The sequence below is a fragment of the Gekko japonicus genome, unplaced genomic scaffold (assembly GCF_001447785.1).
Source record: "Gekko japonicus isolate JY-2015 unplaced genomic scaffold, Gekko_japonicus_V1.1 scaffold1343, whole genome shotgun sequence".
Classification (NCBI taxonomy): Eukaryota; Metazoa; Chordata; class Lepidosauria; order Squamata; family Gekkonidae; genus Gekko; species Gekko japonicus.
In genome coordinates, this window is record NW_015177054.1 from 5,984 (window position 1) to 11,555 (window position 5,572).

The 5,572-nt window shown below is 48.3% G+C and overlaps 1 long non-coding RNA gene across 1 annotated transcript in view; it reads left to right on the forward strand.

The window, feature by feature from the left end:
• LOC107124644 overlaps positions 1-4,831 on the forward strand; it is an 8,387-nt gene extending 3,556 nt beyond the window's left edge. The window contains exons 3-4 of the long non-coding RNA XR_001482990.1: positions 1,604-1,640; positions 3,764-4,831. This is a non-coding gene — a long non-coding RNA (uncharacterized LOC107124644). The remainder of the gene's footprint in view (positions 1-1,603; positions 1,641-3,763) is intronic.
• Positions 4,832-5,572: the final 741 nt, after the last annotated feature.

The window sequence follows — 5,572 nt, forward strand, 5'->3', positions numbered from 1 at the left end:
GGAATGCCCGGGAACAGTATGGCACCCTGAATTATACAAGAACCAAACACACACACCCCTTACAAGCAAAGCCAATAAGCAAGGCTCGCGCGGGCGGGGAAAGAAAGCGGGCAAAAGTAAGAGCCGTTGGTTCCCAGCATAAGCCGACAGCAGCTGGAACATCCCAAGGTCAAGAAACAGATAATACTCAGACAGTGAAACTCAGAAGCAGGCAGAGCAAGGTGGCTTCCCCCTCCACACATTCCAATTGCATGGCAGAGCTATCTGACAGTCTGTCCTTATCCCACCGGCTCTCTGAGGAGCTCAGAGTGCTATACGTGGTGCTCCACATCCCTACCTTTTATTCTCACGCCAACCCTGTGAGGTAGGTTAGTGGCTGACCAAAACTCACCCAGTGGACTGTATGGCGGAGTAGGCATTGAAACTGAGACCTTTCCGCTATTATTCCGACACTCTACACCGCTCTGGCCCTCTTACTTCATTTGCATCCCCCTTTCTTCCATCCTGGAACTTATGGAGGGGTCCCTGGGGGGGGTCTCAAGAGGTCTCCCATCCATATATTGACCTCAGTCAGACCTGTTCAGCTTGAGCAAGGTTCCTGCATCAGGTTTTTAGAGACCTGTTTTCTCACACACACCCCTGAAATCCGCCTGCCAGCCCTCCTTAGCTTCTCCTAAGCTCGCCTCCTCTGTTGCTCTCCAGATCCAAAGTGCAAAGCTCGCTCTTCCCTGTAGCGGCTGAAGGCACCGCTTTCTGACAACGTGATGGATGTTACATTCCAAAGGCCAAAGACGTAGTCCCAGCCATTCCTCGGTTGCCCATGCATAGGAATTCAGACGACTAAAACTGCAACCGATTTCACACACGAGCTGCGCCGCGGTCACGCCTCCCTTTGCCCCACTTCTATCGGTCCATTTCCCACTCGAAGCCGCGCGGCCGCATTTTGACCCGCGGCTTCGCCCGATTTTCCCCGATTTTCTCCTGTTTTTTGAGGATCACGAAACCGTGGGGAAAATCGGACAAAGCCGCAGGTCAAAATGCGGCCACGCGGCTTCGAGTGGGAAATTGACCAATAGAAGCGGGGCAAAGGGAGGTGCGACCGCGGCGCAGCTCTTGTGTGAAATCGGTCTGCAATAGTATGGGTGGCTTCTCCCTCCAGGGATCACACAGCCAGAAACACAGCTGTGGAGTCTCTACCTGGTAGCTCTTAAGAAAACAGCATCCACTTTGAAAGCCGAGGTTGTATTTCTGGACTCACTCCCCCACAGACAGCTGCTTGTATAATAACCTGTTATGTACATGGACCACCACCAGGGGTCCGCGGCACATGCAGGAGCTTGGCTCTTGGAACAAAGGAAACTTTGGATCCTGGTTTCCCCCAGCCCCAACCAATAGCCACTTTGGCGGGACATTCAAAACCTCCAATGGGAATAGGGGGGTGCTGGGTGGATATGTATATAGTTGGCCCTGTCAGGCCGTTAGTTAGTCTTAGTTGGAGTGAAATACAATAAATGTGGGCAAAAGCATGTCGTCGTCCGAGTCCTCCATGCGGCGAACCCAGTACTTTACATAACCTATTTGTTTTTTCCCCTCTTCCCCGTAGGCCTGAATTATCTGAAAAATTCTAAGCAAGGTGTACGGTGAGTATCTGCAGGTCCTTCATTTGGCATCACCTGAGGCATGGCTTTGTAATTCACCTAGTAACGTCTGAATGCCCAAACGGAGTTGCAGGGAAGCTGTGCTTTTCATTTTAACTCCGGTTCATTTGTGAATCCAAGATGCAGCTTGCAGGCCGTTGCTCAAATCCTGGTTAGCCTCAGCCGCAGCTGGTTTTGCTGCTTTTGATCAGACAGCTCTGTAGGTGAATGTGTCAGCCAGGGAACAAGCCAGGATGAAGCCAGGATGTCTGCGTCGATAAGACTGAACCAACTTCAAACCATCCTAGTTTGATGGACCTTAACGAATCATAGTTTGCAGAAAAGCTTACGGTCACACCACCCTGTGGTTTCACTTGCTGTCTGAACTGGGCTGCTACCTCAGAAGCATTGTCATTTATATGAACATGTAAAAAAGCTGCCTTCAGGTCATTGGTCCATCGAGCTCAGTGCTGTCTACTCTGATTGGCAGTCCCTTCCCCTCCATGCAATTGGATAGTTAAGATTTCTGTGGTTTGTGGTAGAAACTGATCCAAATTTTGCTCATTTGGAGGAAAGAGAACAAACCATTGTTTATGGTTTGGAGATAATGTCAAACTGTTGTTTGTTGTGCAAAGGGAAGTGTGTTTAGTTGCCAAGTTGTGTATTGAGCAGGGAATATCTGAGGTTGGGGGTGCACCCCCCAATTGGTCTTGAAGTAAATGGCAGACTTTGGCTTGTTGTGTCAGAACTACACTAGACGCATTTTAAATGTATTTTTAAAATGGCATATATCTTTTTTAAAAAAACAGTTCCCTTGATAGAGTGGCAAAGGCCACCAAGAGCTTTTTGTGGGGAAAGGCAAGGTAAAAAATGGAATAGGTGTTTTGTTGTGCATCTGTGAGTTGGTACAAGGTCTGCTGTCCTATATGGTTTATGGTTTTTGAAACAGAAGATATGTCTTCTGGTTCTTAACCATTATTTTCTACACTACTCCACTGCCCTACTTTGGAAGCATCAGCTTCTTATTACTGTCTTTGTTAGCTTATTTTACACTGCTTTGGGAGGATCACCTTCTAATTTCCTTTTTTTATTATTATTATTATTATCATTATTATATAATGAAGAGGCTATTCTTTCAATAATAATAATAATAATATTTCAATTTATTGATTGCTCAAACCTTGCAGAGCTGCCGGCTCTGAGCGATTTACAGTTACTCATGAATTCACACGGGACTAACAATGATAGGGGTAAGGGAGGACAACATATATCTGTTTAATTCACACACATTTTCGCAGTGGACGGGGAGTTTGGTCAGCTGTAAGCTTCAGACATGTTCCGGCAGCATTCTCACTCGGCGTTGCTTGATGTCGTCAGCATTTTTCTCAGCCACAGTGCAGCACTGCCACCGTCTGGCCGGAATGGCCCATTACAGGCTACTTTTTTGATGCTGCGTAGATCTCTCTCGGCTTTTGATCTTACGTGCGGACCTTCCGCTCGTCGGCTAACACCACCCCCACCAGGGGTTTAGAGGTCCTATACACTGCTTTGGGAGCATCCGCTTCTTTGCTTCATGTTTTAGGGATTTCACACTGCTTCAGGAGCATCAGCTTTTTATTTCCTTTTTTAGCAATTGCACCCTGCCTTTGGTGCATCAGCTAATGGTCTTTTTTCTTGCTGCTTGCTTGCTGCTTTGGGGGCATCAGTGTCAAAGAGGTTTAAGGGTGCCCTAGATACCTAAAGGAGCTGCGGTGGCTCAAGTAGTTAAGACGCTGAACTGCAGGCTGTGTGGAAGGTCGGTAGTTCAGCAGTTCGAGACCCGGGTTGCCGCATGACGGAGTGAGCGCCCATCTCTAGTTCCAGCTCCTGCCAACCTAGCAGTTTGAAAGCAAGAAATTGCAAGTAGATAAATAGGGACCACTTCGGTGGGAAGGGAACAGCGTTCCGTGCGCCTTGGTGTTTAGTCATGCCGGCCACATGACCACGGAGACGTCTTCAGACAGCGCTGGCTCTTCGGCTTGGAAACGGAGATGAGCACCGCAACCCTAGAGTCGGATTTGACTGGCTTTCGAGCAAGGGAACCTTTAGCTTTACTAGATACCTAAAACTGTTCTTGTTTCTCATAGTTTCAGGTGCCAGTGGACATTGTGGCTGCTTCAAGCGTGTTGTACCTTTTGCTGAAGAGATGAGGTTCCCACGGAGGGGAAGACCGCATGGTGTCTCCACTGTGGCTGTGGGAGTTGGAGTGAAGGCAAACGACATCCTCTATGAAACTTGGACAGCCACGTTCATTGCTTCTTGCACCCATTTCCCCTCTGTATTTTCACAGCTGCGGTTTTAAACCCACTTCCATCTTCGTTGACATCTTTGGCTTCTCTGCGGCCTCTCTATGCTTAGAACTTTCTGCTGTGTCTGTCTGCTTGTTGCAAAATTCCTGGAGAGGGGAAAGCAGTCCTTAGAGAAGTCTCCGACTCACAAAACATCTGTCCTCCTGCCGAGTTTCCTGTTCTCTGTTCAGAGTGATAAGCCCCCCCCCCATTGTAAGGCTCTGTTTTGATCTGCGAGGTGGGGGGTGTCTCTCTTAACTGCTGTCCCCCACTCCAAGCAACTGCTTGAAATCCTATCAGTCTCGTTTCCTTCTTCCACTGTAGCAAGCAACAAACTTTGCTCTTTGTATGCATCGCGCTGGCCCCTTTTGAGCAGCAAGCGGCAAGGGAGGCCTCAGCTGCTGGGGTTCTGTTTCAGTGCCTCCCTGCTTTCATTAAACCTGGAGCAGTTCTGCGGAGCTGGCTTCTAGGAAGTTAAGTTCTATCTACTTCACCACCACCCCCTTTTTTTTCCTGGGCTCTCCCTTACTCCAAACAGGAAGGGTGGATTTCAAGGCGGGCCTGACCTATCTACTTAAAGTGAGGGCCCAGTCTTTGGAGACAGTATGTTGGGGTCTCATTTAAACTTCTGTGTGTGTTAGGTTGAGAGGATTTAATTTTTCATGTGTGTGAGGTTGACAGAAAGCAACAGAAATATTTAGAGCATTGCATTGCCAGGTTTTTTTTTTAAAGCTTTATTTTAATCCAGTGTTAATCTCCACAACACCATTCAATAGAGTTATTGCCTCTGCATGTATTCCTAGTTCCAGGGCTCTTTTTGTCGAAAAAGCCCAGCAGGAACTCATTAGCCTCATAGGCCACACCCAACAGCAGGAACTCATTAGCATATTAGGCCACACCCCTGACAGCATAGCTCATTAGCACATTAGGCTGCACCCCCATGTTACCAGAAGTGTGGTTATCCAGCCACACCCACCTTTCGCTTCTTATTCTGTTTACCTTGTCAAAACCCAGGGCCTTTTTTTGTAGCAGGAACTCCTTTGCATGTTAGGCCACACACCCCTAATGTAGCCAGTCCTAATGAGTTTCTGCTGTTGGGTGTGGCCTGTTATGCTAATGACTTCCTGCTGGGCGTGGTCAACTCGGGAGCCAGCTGGAATTCCGTTCCTGTGCGTTCCTGCCCAAAAATAGCCCTGCCTAGTTCTGTGCCTGTCGCTCATCGTCCCAGGCTGAATACTGATAGCGGTCGGTTCATGTCATCTGGTGGGGTGGCAGACCACCTCCTTCTTGGGTTAGAATTCCACTCCTACCAAGCAGTGAAGACATCCCAAAGTTTGCAACGTTTAGCTTCTCCTTTGAATGAGAGAACACTGGAGGCTGAAGCTGTCTTCCTAATGTTTGCTTTATTTACAAATGTGCCTGCACAGGAGCTTGTGAAGCTGCCTTATACTGGGTCAGACCCTTGGCCCGTCAAAAGTCTGTATTGTCTACCCAGAGTGGCAGTAGCTCTCAAAGGTCTCAGGCAGAGGTTATTTCCATCTCTCATGCCGGGGATTAAACCTGGAGCCTTCTTCATGCAAAGCAGTTGTCCTACCACTGAGCCATGGC